At 48.5% G+C, this 18,664-nt stretch overlaps 1 protein-coding gene across 4 annotated transcripts in view; it reads left to right on the top strand.

Moving 5' to 3' along the window:
- Positions 1–18,664, top strand: part of SMAD3 (SMAD family member 3) — a 132,323-nt gene that overhangs the window by 52,015 nt on the left and 61,644 nt on the right. The window contains exon 1 of one of the 4 annotated variants that reach the window (XM_033189659.1): positions 3,205–3,840. The exons of 2 other annotated variants lie outside the window; for them this stretch is intronic. The gene's annotated coding sequence lies outside the window, so the exon portion shown is untranslated. Of the gene's footprint in view, positions 1–3,204; positions 3,841–5,001; positions 5,026–18,664 lie in introns of those variants that run through there. One more of the 4 variants, XM_033189657.1, reaches the window with a different exon arrangement.

Genomic DNA, 18,664 nt, shown 5'->3' with positions numbered 1-18,664 from the left:
GCGAGGGAGAGTCTTAGGTGGAAGCAAGAAAATTGAGCATCAGGAAAGGAGCAAATTCCCTTGGTGATGGGGGTATCTGTTCTGCATGGAGAATAGATGACTTCGTAGCCATTGGGAAGCCAGCTAACCAGCTTTCTACTTGATGGTTGTACAAAAATCCCGTGATTAGTGACAGTGGCATGCCAAGTTTGAAGAGCAAAGGTCAGGAGGTGAGAAAGCAGATAAATGCAATGTTTATCTTGAAAGAAGTTGTCAACTGCTTGGAAATCCCCAAGCTTACTTCCTCCAGGAAGCCATTCTGGACTACTACACCCAGTTCTCATAGCTCCCGGGCCCGCCATCTTCCCAGCACTGAAGCACACACTGAAAAAGGTGTTTTTCTGAATATGTCACTGCTTCCCTTTTGGAGAGATATGGCTCCATGAGGTCTGGGGTCACGGCTGGCATGTTTGGTGGCGTAGCAAGAGTAATAATCCTTTTTGAATGCACAACATTGACAGAGGCCTCACAGGCTGAAAATGCTAATTAGGACACACAGTCAGGTGTTTTGGCCTCCAATCCAGGTGTTTTCCCACCTTGTGGGCCTCACTCAAATGATGACCCCAGGTTCTGCCCGTGGTGAACGAGCAGGCGTGGTTTTGTTCTGTTATGGCGGGAGAAGAGAGCTGGTTGTCAGAACCAGCAGTGGCTTCAGATCTTGAAAGTCCAACTCCTTCATTTTACAGAGGAGGAAACCTGTGCCCCAAAGCAGGTCCCCCCAAGTTCCAGCCCAGTGCCACCCTCACTGCACAGAGCAGCTGTCTCCTTTTGATCATGAGGAAGCCAGTAGGTCCCCAGTGGAGTTCAGCAGATGTGCCGGGTGTGCGACTCTGGTGGGTGTGAGGATGTTTCCTTTCCTGCTGGGAAGTCCTCCAAGCTCTTGTGAAAGAAATGTGGTTTGTCGAGCAGGGATTTTCAAACTTTCTTTATAGACAGCTGTTGTTAGCTTAAAAATGCCTGGAAACATGATCAACTGTAATGTTTTAATGATACCCTAGAAGTACATAATCCTAAGCACATGCAACGAGAATGTATGGAACTCTCTAGTAAGAGTCTGAAATTTGGCCGGGTGCGGTGGCCCATGCCTGTTATTCCAGCACTTTGGGAGGCCGAGGTGAGTGGATCACCTGAGGTCAGGAGTTCAAGACCAGCTTGGCCAACGTGGCAAACCCCGTCTCTACCAAAAACACAAAAATTAGCTGGGCATGGTGATGGGCGCCTGTAATCCCAGCTACTCAGGAGGCTAAGGCAGGAGAACTGCTTGAACCTTGGAGGTGGAGGTTGCAGTGGGCTGAGATCGTGCCATTGCATTCCAGCCTGGACAACAGAGTGGGACAACAGATTGAGACAACATCTCAAGCAATAAAAAAGAGTCTGAAATTCATTCTTTCAACATGCTTGTGTTGGGTGCTGCCTGGCACAGCACTTGGTGCCCACTAACTCACAGCGTCGGGGAAGATAGGCATGAAACAAGTCATCTGGTGTGGTCACTGCAGTGGGGGAGCCCAGTGAGGGCCTGTCCAGCCCAGCTGAGGGAAGACTGAGAGAAGGCTAGGTGGCGTAAGTGAAGATACGGATAGCGCTTTCCTCTTCAGAGTGTTTATTACCAGGGTTAGGTAAAGCAGATCTCATGTGTTTTCTGCTACTAAATAGAAGTTCTTGTTTTGTTTGATTTCTGGTGGTCTTTGATGTTTTCCAAAAAGGTAATAACTCATTGTTGAGTGAGATCAGGACTGGGGCCAGCAGACTTGGGTCCAAAGGTGTGTCATTTTTATACCAGACTAGAATCGGGTGAGGGGAGATGTAAAGAGATGGCTATTGTCATAGAAAGCACCGGAAAGAGCTCTGCTTAGAAAAAATGCCTTTCTCTGCGAGGTTTTCATCCAACATGGGAACACAAAACACCAGTTTAAAATAGCTAGGTAAGGCTTCACGGTCTCTCCATGTGATGTGGGGGTCCTGAGTCATGCCATCCCATTGTACAGGATAAAATACTGGTTTCTGATCTTGTCTTTCAAGACACAACCCAAATGCTGTCTTCCCTGTGGTGCCTTCCTTGGGAACCCCAGCCAGGTGATGTTTGCCTTTTCTCTGATGTTGCCCAATTTTTCCTCTTTGTGTCTCTTGAGCTCAGGGACACGCATCCCCTGTTGTACCTAGCACAGAATCATGCACAAGCAGGTCCTTGTTAACTGTTGGTGTGTACCAGCAAACATTTATGGAGCACCTATTATAAGGGGCACAGGCCAAGGAGCTGGATAGATGAGCATGGAGTTTGCGGGAGAGAGATATACATTTGTGAGTCATCATTGTATGGATGAGGCCAGGCTGGGGAGGATATGAGGGTAGAATGAGAAGGTCCAGACCTGCACCTGAAGAACAGCCCCATTTAGGCAATGCAAGGAGAGACAGAGGAAAAGCAAGATGGTGCACAGTGACATTGAAGGTGAGTGATGAGACCCTGTAGTGAGAGGAAGGGAGCAGCAGTGCTAGATGTTGCAGAGAACCCTGAATGATAAGGCCTGAAAACCAAGTGTTTTAGATTCTGTAACCTGGAGGCCACTAGGTGACCTTAGCAAGGGCAGTCATGGTGCAGTGCTGGGGCTGAAGCCCATTGCAGGGAGGCCTGTAGTCAATGGGAGGTGGGCAGTAGACACAGAGGGCTGGGTTATTCCTGCCACACAGCTGTGCTGGGGCCGTGGTGGGAGGCGGGGTGCCACAGAGTGGGAGTCAGAGAGGGAACTGGATAAGGGCTGACCGTGGATGGGGAGCGCATGCAGTGCTTTTAGAGGCCAAGTGAGTGGAAATGTCTATGAAGCAGATGGATGGAACCCGGACTGAATTGTCTCAGACTTGCCAAAGACATCCATAAAATTCAGACCCGCACACACTGGGGAATGGGAAAAATGAATTATTTTGTAAGAAGCTTGTAGTCCAAAGGTAGAATTGCCTAAGAGCTTCTGAAAGGAAAAAGTCATGGCGAGTTGGTATTTTTAAAGTGAAATAACATAGGTTGGATTTTTCTAGTAACTTCAAGGGGTAAAGACTTTGGATTTTTTTTTTTTTTTTTTTTTTGAGACAGAGTCTCACTTTGTCACCCAAGCTGGAGTGCAGTGGTACAATCACAGCTCACTGCAGCCTTGACCTCCCAGGCTCAAGCAATCCTCCTGCCTCAGCCCCTTAGTAGCTGGGATTATAGGCGTACGCTACCATACCTGACTAATTTTTGTGTATTTTGTAGAGGTGGGATTTCACCATGTTACCCAGGCTGGACTCAAACTCCTGAGCCCAAGCTATCTGACCACCTTGGCCTCCCAAAGTGCTGGGATTAAAGGCATGAGCCACTGTGCCTGGCCAAGACTCTGGGTTTAGTAAGCCTCTTGCAACTCACTAGGAGTGGGTTTCTAGGACCTCCCCACTTTCTTGCTTGTTGTTTCTTTCGCTAGCCATAAGTCCCTGGAGTACACTGGGTACTTTATGGGAGAAAGAGGAACAGTGTGGGACAGATTTTGCCCTGAGCTGCTTCACGTGATGTGGGGAACAGAGGTGATAAGAGCCTGTGGCAGCTCAGGCAGCCCTGCCGTGACCTGGAGTTCAGGAGGGCTATCAAGAATAACAAGACTTACACACATGCCGTGCTGTGTCTTTGGGTCAATACATGGATGATTTTTGAAACTGCCTCTATATATCAAACTCACTTTGGAGATGTAAGGCATGGCCTCTGTCCTGGTGACAGTATCTGAGTGGGAGGCCTGGTAAAATGTCTGTGTTTAGGATGATGAACGCCATAATCTAAGACTGGTAAGTGCCATGGGGTGGTCTAGAAGGGCAGATGGGCTGGCTGCAAGGAGGGCGGAGGCACTGTGCAATGGTGTTACCTGGGAACACTCCGTGGAGAGTGTCGGAATCTCACCCTGGCGCTACCCCTTTATCCTACAGGTAAGAAATTGGGCCTGGGAAAGGGAAGGGGATTTTTCAAGCTTCATGGCTGCTCCAGGACTTGTAAGACTTTCCTTTAGAGAAACCTTGTCCACCCTCTGGCCCGTGGGCCGCATGTGGCCCAGGACAGTTTTGAATGAGGCCCAACACAAATTCATAAACTGTCTTAAAACATTATAAGATTTTTTGTTTTTTGTGATTATTTTTTAACTCATCAGCTATCGTTGGTGTATTTTATGTGTGGCCCAAGACGACTCTTCTTCCAGCGTGGCCCAGGGAAGCTGAAAGACTGGACACCCCTGCTTAGAGAAAGTGCATTTTCTGTTATAAAAGGACCTTGAATCCCCATCTGATATGTTGAGACTTTGTCTTGCATGTTTTCAGGCAGGACACGATTATATCTGTAACATCATAATATGTAAGAATGTGCACTTAGCCTTTGCAGAGAGGCGGGAGGCCTGTTTCCTGCAGCCCCCGCCCCGTCCTGGCTGAGGGGTGGGAGGCAGCTTGCTGGCCAGCCCTGCTGAGTCACCCTCCGGCGTGGAGCCCGGTGGGGATTTCCACGCAGCCCCAGTGTTCTCTTCTCCTCGTTTCCTGTTGGGCTTGTGACGCAGGCTGGCTGCCAGCGGGTGCCAGTGGGCACTCCCGACACAGGCCACTGCCAGCCGGCCTTGTGGGCCCTGAGGGCATCGTCGGTGGCTCTCTCCCCATGAGTGACTGTGCCTGGCAGGATGTGCCCCGCATCTCAGTTGCACTCCGTTCTGGGTGGGCAGCTCCCAGAGGCCCCTGGGAGGGCTGCAGATGGGCGGGGGGTGGCTGCCTGGGAGGACGGGAGTTTTTGTTGAAGAGAGAGCTTACTCTTGGGGCAGTTTGTACTGGGCGTTTAGGGTTATAAAAACCTAGATTTGCTGAAAACGGCTCTCTTTTATCTTCTGACAAGAACATTTGTGAAGAAAACAAAACAGACCTTCAGCCGTTTAGTCTGTACACTGAGAGAATGGTTTCTACAGTATGCCTGATGTCTCTGGGTCTTTCTAACACATCCAGGTATGTGCTCGTCAGCCTCTAGTGCCTCCATTTCTTGATATGAGGATATTTTGCTTAAAAAAAAATCTCTTCTGATAGGACCTCTGCATATTCATGCATGTTTTCCCTCCGGAACTTTGTGTCTCACCACTGTGCTAGGCAGTTTGCAAATGTCATCTGATTTCATTCCTGCCACTACAGTCTAAGGCTATGTTGTCTGATACCTATCCACCACCCTCATGTGGCTATTTAAATGTTGGTTCATTAAAATTAAATACAATTACAAGTCCTGTCTCTCAGTCACACCAGCCACATTTCAAGTGCACGGGTAGGCTAGTGGCTACCACATCAGTTCATATAGAGCAGTACGTTTTCATCACCACCAAAAATTCTATTGGGTAGCACTGGTCTAAGGTCTGCACATATGTCCCCATTTTGTAGATGAGGAAACTGAGTCCTACAGAGGTTAAGTTGACTTGACCACTTAGAAGAATGAACAAATGAAACCTTTTCATTTTACACATGGGGAAACTGAAGGTTATACTCACCTTTCCTTCTTAGAAAAGAGAAATTGATCTGTAGGCTTCAGGGACTCTTCAGTTAGCCTGGGGCTGCTGTGCGAGTTAGCTCTTTTGCTGTTCCCCCCAGACCCTGTCAGCTGTGGGTGGCTGGTTTTTCTTGGTTTCCTCACCAGAGTTTGGGAATGAGCAAGTCAGGACTGCTTTCTGCATGGTAATCCTTTGGCCCATTTCCTATCGGGGGATTTATGGAGCTGGTGATCTCTTGGGTTTTTTGGCCGTTTGTTAGAGCGAAGAGAGGTCACAGGAAATGATATACTAGTTTCATTGTCCAAAATACTGAGGTCCAGAGAAGTAAGGGGATGCTGAGGGTCATGCATCTGGCTAAGAGCTGAGCTGGTTCTTAAACATGTTTTCAAGCCAGGGCTTGTCTGATTTTCTTAGGAAAGTAATCACTCCATGGACAAGGATAGGTTTTTTTCACAGAGCAGTGATGTTCCCTGTGGTCCCTATGTAGGGTGGTAAGGAATAGGGCTTTGGGATCCTACAGACCAGGGTTCAAATCCTGGCCCCACCACTTGTAAGTTATGGGACTTCAGAGAAGGACTTAAACATTCTGAGTCTTCAGTTTCTTCATCTGTAAAACAGGGATAAAATACCTCAGTGAATTTGTTTTAAATACTTGCGTGTGGGCATGGTGGCTCATGCTTGTAATCCCAATACTTTAGGAGGCTGAGGCGGGAGGATCGCTTGAGGCCAGAAGTTTGAGACCAGACTGGCTAGCATAACAAGAACATAACAAGTTCTCATCTCTACAAAAAATTAAAAATATTAGCTGGGCATGGTGGTGTGAGCCTGTGGTCTCAGCTACTCGGGAGGCTGCAGCATAAGGTTGCTTGAGCCAGGAGTTAAAGTCTGCAGTGAACTATGATCATGCCGCTGCACTCTAGCCTGGGCAACAGAGTGAGACCCTGTCTCAAAAAACAAAAACAAACAAACAAAATCAGCCGGGCACGGTGGCTCACGCCTGTAATCCCAGCACTTTTGGAGGCTGAGGCGGGCGGATCACCTGAGGTCAGGAGTTCGAAACCAGACTAGCTAACATGGTGAAATCCCGTTTCTACTGAAAATACAATAAGTTAGTCGGGCATGGTGGGACACACCTGTAATCCCAGCTACTCGGGAGGCTGAGGCAGGATCAGGAGAATCGCTTGGACCCAGGAGGAGGAGGTTGCAGTGAGCCGAGATTGCACCATTGCACTCCAGCTTGGGCAACAAGAGCAAAACTCCATCTCAAAAAAAAAAAGGAAAAAAAAAAATTCTAACATGTTTGAGATTGACTACAATTCCTAGCATAGTGCAAGTGTTAGTAAATAGTAGCCATTAATATTATGAGCATATCGTCACATTCTCCCAGCATTCTAATCCTATAGTATAGAATCCAGTACATAGGAGGCACTCAGATAGACGGAATGCCCCAAAATTGGGAGACAAGACAAACTTATTTTGAAATAGTCTTTTTTTGACATTTCCAAAGAATATATTCAATGTTTTTCTGCAACATTTGGCCTTCTTTTTAGGTGAAGGACCTCTACATTTAAAGCAGTAGATTCAGTTGCTAACCTGAAAAGCTATAATAAAACATCCCAGAGTATCCAAAAAGCCTGGAAACAAAGGGAAAATAGTGTGTCCTGCTTTCCAACTTTTGGTTTTGCTATAGAATAGACTGAAACAAATCACTGGAAAATAGGTTGTTGTCAGTTTTATTTAGAAGCTTTTGTTCCTTTGGATTTTCGTTTTTTATTTTTGAGACAGAGTCTCCCTCTGTCACCTAGGCTGGAGTGCTGTGGTGCGATCATAGCTTACTGCAGCCTCAAACTCCTGGGCTCAAATGATCCTCTAGCCTTGGCCTCCTGATTAGCTGGGACTACAGAAGCAGGCCACCACGTCTGACTAATTTTTGGATTTTTCTGTAGAGATGAGGTCTTGCTATGTTGGGCAGGCTGGTCTTGAACTTCTGGCCTCAAGTGATCCTCCCACCTCAGCTTCCTGACATGGTAAGATTACGGGCATATGCTACCACACCCAGTTTTTTTGTTCCTTTGAAAGAAGACATTGCTAATGATTGCCCTGGGGTGTCTAGATGACCCCGCCAGCCATCCACCTCTGCAGTTTACATAGCTTGTTGATCTCCGCAGTGAGAATTAACTTCACAATTTGGGCCCGAGAGGCTGGAGGATTGTCAGTCTTTAGAAAAAAAAAAACAAAAAGCTATTATCTTTAGAGAAAATGAATTTGTTGAGGAAGAAGAGTAGACAAATACTTTCTGGAAATATTTTCAAAGGGAATTAGAAAAAGAAAAAGATTTTGGTTGTCCTTTGGTGAATGAGAATATTCATTACTACGTCACACAGCTGACCAAGGCGTCATCTGAGACTGTGTTTGAATAGAAATTAAACAGGGCTGACAGTGAAGTTTCAGCTTTTAATTAGCTTTCAAAGGTATACCTCTACCTGTGATGTTGGAGCACCTTGAAAAACCTCACTGCTCTGTGCCTGAATGAGGGACATCTAGAGGACTTGGAATGGAAGATGTGGCACGGGGCAGCCGGGGAGAGGCTGGTGGCCAGAAGATGACCCTGATCTTGGTGAATTTACCTGGCATCTGAGCCTGGCCTGAACAATTCAGAAACCTCATTTTGTCAGTCTTGGAGTCAGGGCTCCTGTCTCTTAGCAAAAATCTAAAGCACACATCAAGTGTATTTATTGACAAGTGTAACTACTGTGAGGTTATAACCAGGGCGCTATCTGCTTATGGGCACACCACCCGACCAGCCAAATGGTCAGAGGGCTGGGTGGGTTGGGGAAGGGAGGGAGGGAGTCATGGGAAGCAGTTGTGCTGTAGCATGGGCTACAGGCCCTGGTGGCTGGGTGCATCCCCGTATTCCATCCAGGCCCACTCACTAGTGGGCCAGCCCTTTCCCTCTGGACAGTCCTTGCTTGGGCACTGACTGGGTTTGTTGCTGAACCTCCTGGCCTGGCAGCTCTGGTTGCTGATCCACCCGCTTCTTTCTTGATGAAGATTAAGAGTGGCCCCAGTGTGTGTATGGAGAGCCTCTTTGAAGCGCTGCTGCCTTTCTGTGCCTAGATCCACGATCTCCTCTCCGGGATCACCCCATTGGACATGTGCTTTCCACCTTCTCCAGTCCCAGTGAATGATGAATCTCTGTCCTCACTGTTACTGGCTGAGCCAGATGACAGTCCTATGACCTGGCCTCAGGACCACTCTTCTAGCCCCCCGTGGGTGGATGAAGCCAGTGGGAACAGGATGATAGGAGTTAACCACTTTTTAGGCCTCATCGGGCCTTTTCACTTTAATAGCTTAGCAGAGACATCTGTGATGGCTTGCATCCAGAGTGCGTGGTATTTATTTTTGATTTGAAATATGAAAAGCATTTTTTTAAGACAACTGACTCCTCTGAGTCATGCCCATGGGAGCAAACGGCCTGAAATATGAGCTTGTGCTTGCTGGAGGAGGATGACAGAGGAGCCTGCTGCTGGGTTCACTGGTGCTGGGCTTAGGTCACTGCTGGGCTGAAGTGCACTGACCATAAGAGCAACATGTGGGCAAGAGCCGCGGCACTGGGGTAATTTATTGCCGCCGCTCACTTCACCAGGAACCCCACACGCTGGGTTCCCACAGGATGGGACAACTGCATGGAAACCCACACTCGGGCGTGTGTTGAGCAACCACGTTTGAGTAAGAGTTATCTTATTTGGCAGGGTGGGTTAGGTGTGGGATATTTGTCACTGAGAAGCAGAAACTGTGTGCTTGACAGACAGTCCCTGAGTCCTTAGGGAGTTGCGTAGTTTTCTTCTTTTCTTTTCTGGGTTCATCTTACCAGCAGTCGTGTTTGAGAATGTGCACAGCTCACCTTCGTTCAGCCCTTTACAGTTTACCTCCACAGCCTTCTTTGCGTCTTGGAACCATCTTGCGCGGTGTCAGGCCAGGGGTTAGGATGCTCTGTTTACAGATGAGGAGATTGAGGCATGAGTTGTGATTGCTCACAATTGCTTCCTGAGTGGTGGGGCAATGCTGGGGCACTGTGCCCAGACTCCAGACTTCCAGGGGTCTGGGACCTCCTGCTGCCAATCTCCTAGCCTGCTACCACAGCTGTCTGTTTCTTGGCGTCTCCCTAGACTTCTAATGGGACTCTTGGGGTACAGTCTGGAAATAGGTTTTTGTTTTTGTTTTTTTTGAGACGGAGTCTCGCTCTGTCTCCCAGGCTGGAGTGCAGTGGCGCGATATCAGCTCACTGCAAGCTCCGCCTCCCAGGTTTACACCATTCTCCTGCCTCAGCCTCCCTAGTAGCTGGGACTACAGGTGCCCGCCACCTCGCCCGGCTAGTTTTTTGTATTTTTTAGTAGAGATGGAGTTTCACCATGTTAGCCAGGATGGTCTCGATCTCCTGACCTCATGATCCGCCCGTCTCGGCCTCCCAAAGTGCTGGGATTACAGGCTTGAGCCACTGTGCCTGGCCTGGAAATAAGATATTTTAAACATGCTTTGCAGCAACTGTTACAGATCATCATGTTCAGGTGGCACAGGAGCTGACCCTGCTTCAACTTTCCCCTCAGACATTAAACCTGTACCACCCACTGAAATGGTTTTGATTTTCTATTCTGTGCTTATTAAGGCCCATCTTCCCCCAATGAATGCCAGCTCCCCAAGGACAGAGCCCTTTCCTGTCTTGTCCACGGCTGTGTCCCACGCCCTGGAAGGTGCCTGGCACACAGTAGGCCCTTAGTAAATGTTTGTCGGATGAGTATGTCTCTTCTTCAACCTTGTGGTTAGCTGGGAGAGCTCTGACAGTAGAGTCTGGCAGGTCTGGTTCAGGCATCCCTTTGATGTAACATGGTGTGAATGGTGGGGCCTCACTGAGTTGTGGAGTGGAGGGCTGTGTCTCCCTACGGCCTCCTGGTGAGGAGAAGATAGTCACCGCCCACACAGGCACACTCTTGAATATTCCAGCACAAGGTGGGTACTCATTAGAGGGCAGCTCTTACGGCCACTGCCTGGTGTGTCTTGGCGTGAGCAGTAGGGTCATCGTGGTGGTCAGTTTTTCCACTGCCATCAAATGGGATCCATTTAGTTCTCAGACAGACAAGGTATAGGGCTGGACTCTGTGCCGTGGGCTAAATACCGACTGCCTCGAGCCTCAAATCAAGACCAGACACCGGCATAAACCCAGGTGGCCCAAGCCGAGGTCGCTCCCCAGGGCCAGGCTCATGAATGGATGAGTAAATATTTACCCTGTCTGAGGTCGAATGTGAACTGTCTACCAGGTGTTTTGTTTTTCTGTCTCCTCCCTCTCTTTCTGCGGTGCCTCCCCCTGTAAAAAAGGAAACCAAGAGGCTGACAGGTTAAGTGACGGGCTTGACACAACTAACCATCAGAACGTCCTCCAGTTGCATCTAAGTCCCGTTCCTTCTTAGGCACTTCCTCCAGGAAGCATTTCCAGATGACTGGCCCATCCTGCCCTTTCCCTCCTCTGAGCCACAGCCTGGAGACAGCCCTCCACCTGTGCATCCATACGGGATATAGGCACAGGGGAAGAGGTTTGCTCATCCTCTCTCCTTCACCCTTGTGCATATGAATACTCACCTGGCAATTAGTCATATGCAACTCTTGTGTTGACCTTCCATGTCCGTGTCTTCTGTGCCCATCTCTGGAGTTCCTGAAGGTGAAGGGCTATGTCTGCTGCACCTTCAGACTTTTTGAAATTGATTGGTTGATTTGTACATCCATCTATTCACCCCACCCCCACATCCTACTGTACACGCTTATGGTCAGTCTATTCTGTGTCAGGCTCAGGGCCTTTCTCCCCAGAGTGCGTTCATGTCCAAGGCTAGAGTGGATGGCTAGAGGCCAGAGGACAGCTTAGGCTGAAAGTGGTAGGGAGATTATCAGTGGAGCTGGGAGGAGCTGAGCTTCTGAAACTTGGGAATATTCAGCCTTGCTGACGAGCTCCTCTGAAAAAGTATCTTATCAGGCTCTGAGCTATCCACTGGTTCTCCCTTTCCAACTTGCAGCCTGCACCCTGGCCACAAAGTTCACAGGCAACAAAATAGAATCCACCTTCCCTATCACTCACCCCTTTTAAAATGTGACTAACTCTGAGCTAACCAAGCCTTGGCCAGACGTGGATATGGTTATGCATGGACTCCGTTTTGTGGTTTGTCATTTCTGACTTGCTGGGAAATCCTTTGTTGGGGGTGGGGATGGGAAGTAGAGCATCTCTGGGGCTGGAGTTTTTCTAAGATGTGTAAGATTTAGAGGTTTTCACACTGCAAAAACAGGGAGAGTGGACTGCCTGCTTGCCTTTATGGTCAGTGGAGAAGAGCCGGACTTGGAGGAAGAACAGCTAGGTTCAGATCCCTGCTTTTACTCCTGACCATTAGTAGCCTTGGCCGAGTCCCTCAGCCTTTTTGCCTCAGTTTCCTTATCTGCAAAACATGGGGTTCTTGAAGGATTAAAGGAGCTGGTGTGTGTAAAACCCAGGAACATAGTTCCTGGTGTATAGTGACTTGTTATAATTCATAAATCATAATTCATTTCTTTTTCTTTTCAAGGCCAGCATAAGATTTCTAAGAATTTGGTTTTCAGAGAGTTGGGGTCTTGCTTTGTCGCCCAGGCTGGAGTGCAGTGGTACGATTATAGCTCACTGCAGCCTCAAATCTCTGGGCTCAAGAGATCCTCCCACCTCAGCCTCCTAAGTAGCTGGGACTGCAGGTGCGTGCCACACCCGCTAGTTTTTAAATATGTATTTTTAGTAGAGCGAGCCTTGCCATTTTGCCAAGGCTGGTCTGGAACTCCTGGCCTCAAGCGATCCCGCAACTCGGCCTCCAGAAATGCCAGGATTATAGGCCTGAGCCACCACACTCAGCCTTCTAAAAGTATTTTGGTGTGCACCATTAGCACTGTGTCTTAAAGGTGATGTGCACGGTGAATGGATATCATGTGCATTTTACAGATGAGGCAACAAACTCAGGCCCAGCCACTTACCCAAGGCCACATAGTCCCAGGTAGAGTTGGAATTTGGAATAGAGCCTGCTGACTCCAATCCTAGGTGCCTTCCACTCACCTGTCCTCTCTTCCTCTACACCAGGGGTCCCCAACCCCTGGGACCCCTGGGAAGTGATGTGCACTTAACACGTCACTGTGGGAAAAGTAAAGCAGGAACTAACAGGATTCCTCGAATTTCAGTCTACTTGGGGAAAGAATAACGGCCATGCAGTAACTCACGTTTGTTTAGCATTCAAGAGCAGTGTTGCCTGATATTACTGTAATGTGAGCCACGATGTACAGCAGCCCCCACTTGTTCTTGGTTTTGCCTTATGAGGTTTCAGTCAGCTACAGTTTGGAAATAGGTAAGTATAGTACAATCAGATGTGTTGAGAGAAAGACCACATTTGTAGGACTTTTACAATAGTATATTGTTATAATTGTTAGATTTCATTATTAGTTATTGTTGTTAATCTCTTCCTGTGATTTATAAATTAAACTTTGTCTTGGGTGTGTATGTATAGGAAAAAACACAGTGTCTATAGAGTTTGGTACTATCTCTGGTTTCAGGCATCCACTGGGGGTCTTGGAATGTATTCCCCTCGGATAATTAGAATTACTTCTAAAATCTGAAATCTGGCCATGTTAAAATGTAAGATGAGGTTCGTGAAATTAATTTTACCTAATATATCTTGTTTAATACAGTATATCCCAAACCATCATCGTTTTAGCATGTACTCAAATATAAAGATTGTTAAGGAGCTGTATTACATTCTTCTTTATCATACTAAGTCTGAAGTTGATGTGTTCTTTATACTTGCAGCACATCTCAGTTTGCACTGTCCACATTTCAAGTGCTGCCGTGTGGCTGATGGCCACCATATTGGACGCAGCAGCTACAGGATTTCTTCGTTAGGTCAGTTGATGTCACCTGCATTTTGGAGTGGAGTCATTGAGCTCCCTGGCTGAGTTACTAGTGAGGAGCTGGGTGGGACTAGAGCTTGGTCTTCTTCCCATTAAGGAAGAAGGGAAACTTGGATTTGCTGAATATCTACTATGTCCCAGGTGCCGTGCTAGATACTCTACCTTTGTCATTCCATTTAGTTCTCACAGCAGCCTTGCATGGTGGTTGGATATCATGTGCGTTTTACAGATGAGGCAACAGAAACTCAGACCCAGCAACTTACCCAAGGCCACGTAGTCCCAAGTAGAGTTAGAATTTGGAATAGGGCCTGCTGACTCCGGTACTAGGTGCCTTCCACTCACCTGACCTCCTTCTCCTACACCAGGGGTCCCCAGTCCCAGGGGTCCCCAACCCTGGGGCCACGGACTGATACTGCTCTGCGGCCTGTTAGGAACCAGGTCTCGTAGTAGATGAATGGTGGACAAGTGAGCATTAGGGCCAGAGCTCCGCCTCCTGTCAGATAAGTGACTGCATTAGATTCTCATAGAAGCATGAACCCTATTGTGAGCTGCGTATTGGAGGGATCTAGGTTGTACACTCCATATGAGAATCTAATGCCTGATGATCTGAGGTAGAACAGTTTCATCCTGTAACATCCCCCCAACTCCCATCTCTGGTGCCAAAAAGACTGGGGACTGCTGTCCTACACAGAGAAAGAGAATTTGCACATAGCAACTTAGGCAAAGTATTCAAGGAGAGTGCCAGGGGACAGGAAGGACACCATGGGCTGGTGGCCTGTCCAGTAACAGCTTCAGGGCGTCAGTTCAGAAGGCCTAGGCCTGCTTTGGTTGGGGTGGTGTACATGTAAAAGCAGCATTCCGTCTAATCACAGAAAGGTGCCACCTGCCTGAAAGGTGGACACTTGTAACCCTTTGGGGGGCAGTGTTGGTGATAGCTAGTCGGGGGTATGAGGTGGGGGTGAGGAGGTGGTAGTGGACTGCAATCGCAGAGGCCAGAGATCTGGGCTGTGTTCTGCCTGCCACGCTGGGAATGCTGAGTACTTCCCTAGCCTCCAAGCAACTGAGACTTTTTGCTCGGGGAATCCCCAAGGATTTGGGGTGGCTGGAAATGAGCAAGCTATCGAATGCATGCATGGATTCATGCAGTCACTCACTTCACAAATATTCACTGAATACGTGCTTTGGGCCAGAATGATTTCGGCAGGAATATCTTGTCCTACGTGCTCTTGCTATGTCCTCTGAGGACCTGCTGCTTCGCACGTGTAGATCTCCCTGCAGAGTACTCGGCAGATTCCCGAAGCTGACTGAGGCTCAGGGAGTGTCAGCCCCTTGCCACAGGTCATATGGTACCGAATGGAAGGTGTGGGACCTCAGAACCAAGAGGTTTCGACTCATTTGTCCCTCTTTCTGTTTTGCCATCGGCCGGGAGATATGCATGGAGTTGTTTCTATTTGCCAGGCATCGAGTTGTGTTTTCAGGGGTTTCATTGTTGTTGTTTTCATTTTGAATGTGTTTGTTTTGTTTTACTTTTAAGAGCAATCACAGTGCTCCTGATGCTGAATGGTGGCTGACGTCTGTTGCATGCCAAGCACTGTGCAGGGTGGTGGTCACAATTTATTCCAGGGATTTCTCCCAGTCCCGCTGTAAAGAGGAGGAAACCGATGCTCAGAGACTTGGACCTTTCTGAACATCATGAAGCTAGGGATTTCAGTCCCAGCCTCTCTCTCTAAGAGCCCTGACTTAGCCACTATACCTCTCTGCCTCTTTGTGACCAGGGTTGAGTCCTGGTCCTCAAATGAAGCCCGATTTGCCAGAACTTTCTTGTGAGGCCTTACCTGGCCTTCAGTTTTGCCACGTGTTAATTGGGGGCAGGGCAGCCAGTCCATCCTCTTGTGCAGAAATCACCCTGCCCAGGAGATGGGTGCTTCTTCAGGATACTACCTGGCTAAGAACACTGCACTAACAGGACATAGAGATCCAATGTGTGTGAACTTTGTGAAGGCATCTCTCTCTGTTCCTCCAATCTCCCCCTTCTGTGTTATCATGCAGGGCAAGCTCAGGTTGTCGTCCTGCCTCTGTTGGGAGGACCCTTGAGTGGTCATCTTCCATGCCCAAGCAGACCTGCAGAGAACCCTGTCCAAACTGATGGTCATCTGAGACATGGAACTTCATGACAGAAAGGTGTCTTGGAGGATAACTAGCAAGTCTTTCACTTTATAGAGGGGGAAACTGAGTCCTCAGCGATCAGCCACATAGATTCTGTGTTGTAGAGACCTGATGAACAGCAAGTTCCCATGCTGCGAACGTCTCACCCTGACCCTCACCGGATTTTTCAGGAAGTGGATGGGGCTTTGAGAAGGACAGCCTCACTGTTTTGCCCATTTCTGAGATGGAAAATCAAGGAACATTGCCCCATCTTCACCCCAGGAATCTATATGCCCCTCCCATAGGCAAGATGGAAGCTAGACCAGAATGTGCGGCTTGTGCTTCTTGCAGGGATGTGAGGGCAGATGGGGCAGGGAGGCATCATTCCTAAACCCAGCCTTTTGACCCAAGAGGCAGGGACTCCAAGGCTGTAGAATGGGAGGAATTGTGGGAGGAAAAGCACTGGGCAGAAGGCCTCAGTCAAATGCACCTGCAGTTATTAGCTGTGTGACTTGGGCACAGTGCCACCCGTGAGCTCCCATTTTCCTGTCTAGGACAGTGGACTCATGAATAGGTGTGAGATGTGCCCTCCCAGAACTGTTGCATGAGTTGAATGAGGTGCCTTGCATAACTGTACTGAATACGAGGGAAGCCTGCTTCAAATGGATGACAGGCCTTTTATCATTAGCAAGCTGCCGCACTCCCCACTCATCACTCCAAGGCAGCCGGTTGCATTTTCTTTCATTCTGATAAACTCCTTGAGTTGAGCAGAAATCAGACTCCCCGTAACTTCTGCTGCACAGTTTAGAACAGCCCACCACGAAGCCTTATGTCCTTCGGTACATTCTGCCCTGTCCACTCGGATTTCTCTCCTCCCTCCAAAGCATCATCAGCTTCCTCCTCTGACCCATGTTTTGCACTTCCTTGCTCTGTCCCTCCTCTTTAAACACTTGTCCAAATTGTTTGTGTCCCATCCTGTATTATGCCCAGGGCCGATGCAATAGCCCAGCCCAAGCAGCAGAGACCATGGCCTCCCTGATGTGGGGTCTGTGCTTCTTCTCCAGGCAAGTGGCTGTGACCGTCTAACTTCATGGAAGGGTGAACTCAGTGACATTGGCTGAACTGCTGGTGAACACGGGAAAAGCCCTCCCGGACCGCTTATCCCTCTCTACTTGCCAGAGGAAAACCATGTCCCGTTCGTCCCATTGGAGCACTATCAGGCTTATAGCCATAATCCTTTACACCATAACATAACTTTGCCCCAGATGCCAATATTATATGCCCATTTTTTTTTTTTCTAGAAAAACTTAATTGGGATTTTAAATGCATTTGGAGGATGGGCTGCTTTTGTGTTTTCCTCTAAAAACAGTGAGAAGGAAAACAAAGTATGATCCTATTGCCAGAAAAATGGAGCCAAATCTGAAATTAATTTACAAAGTCGTTAGTATTTTCCATTTGCGAACCCCGAAATGAATGTAGGTGCAGTTCCTTGCAATTAACTGCAAATTAGGAAAGGGTTGGGAGGAATTTTTAGGGACCAACACACAGAACTGTAGCAGAAGTGGATGGGGGAATGGAACCAAGAATTGCCTTGGTTTTCACTCAAGTCTGTGGTTTGGGAGAGTAGTGCCAACTGAGATATTCCCCAGAAGAGAGCACTTTTTCAACAACCTGAAAAGTGGCAGGGATCTTTGGAATGATCTGTTCTAACCTTTTCATTTTCTCAATGAGGCAACTGAGAGGTTCAGGAGGGGTACGCGACTTGCCTAAAGTCACACAGCCAGGAAGATCAGAACGAGGACCAGAGAGAGCTCTGCTTCTGACTCCCTGGCCAGTGGTCCGGCCACCACTGCCCCCTCTCTCCTGGGTGCTTGTCTGCTTGTGCCTTTCATGTTCAGACCTTGAGATATTTTCACATTTAGCACCACTCCTCATTAGAGTAGAGAAAAATGGGATGATGTGGTCAGAGTCACCCGCAGAGTCACTCCAGGTTTCAGATGTGCTGGTGCTTACTGAGTGCCACAGGGAGAAAGTAGTGGTTTCTCCCTTCCCTTAAGTAGCCTGGTTATTTCCAAGGCTCAGCCCCCGCGACGCCCCACCAAGCCTGGCCCCCACCACTACACGTTGAGAATCTGCTGCTGTGTGAATGAAATCGGCCTGGGGTTCACGAGCGGTGAATGTGTGTCAGTGTTTGCTATTTGCAGCAGGAGCTTTTCCTGCGATTCCCTAAGCTCAGATGAACGGGGCCTTTAAGATGCCATCCAGCCATCAGAGAGATGCAGGAAAGGCCTTTTGAAATGCTGTTTCCCCTGACCCATTTGAGGTGAGGCCCTGTGATGTCATTTCCCCAGTGGTGTGTGAGAGAGAGCGAGCAGTGCTAAGAAAAGCCACTGCTGAGAGTCCACAGTCCTTGCTTCTGTGTTGTCTTACTCTCAGGGTGCCTTAGAAGGCTTACAGCGACCCTACCTCCAGCTTCTCCAGCTCCCTTTCCTTGGCAAACGCTTGACCCATCCCAGCCCTTGGGCTTTCTTTCCTCCTCCTCTGCTACCACATACTGTGGGTGGTGGGAAATTACTAAAGGCACGACTCTGGCTCTCAAAGACTCTTAAGTCCGGGATCGAGAAGAACTGTGTTTACACGGAGTTGTCAAGGATCGTTCTGCCAGTGATAACCCATCAGTGTGCAACTCTGTGCCAGGTCCTGGTCTGGGAGCTTTATATGTGCTGTTGCCCCTCACACTCATGGCAGAGGTGAGACAGAGTGCTGAGAGATTTCTACAGACAAGGAATCTGAGGTTTAAAGAAGTGATGTTTGATGAGCCACTGAGGGGTGGGGCTGGGATTGGAACCAAAGCTGGCTGCCCTTCAGCTCCCAGGGGCCTGCTGGAGAGATGTGCCCAGGCGGGCCTGTGCTGGGACAGTGGAAGCAGGAGTGTCACTGGTGGCTTTGTCCTGGAAGCTGGGCAGGTGCTGGGGACAGAGCTGGCCTGGTTTTGGAGCCACAGGAGA

Source organism: Trachypithecus francoisi, unplaced genomic scaffold, assembly GCF_009764315.1.
Source record: "Trachypithecus francoisi isolate TF-2019V2 unplaced genomic scaffold, Tfra_2.0 Lachesis_group3, whole genome shotgun sequence".
Taxonomy (NCBI): Eukaryota; Metazoa; Chordata; class Mammalia; order Primates; family Cercopithecidae; genus Trachypithecus; species Trachypithecus francoisi.
This window is presented reverse-complemented; position numbering and strand designations above follow the sequence as displayed.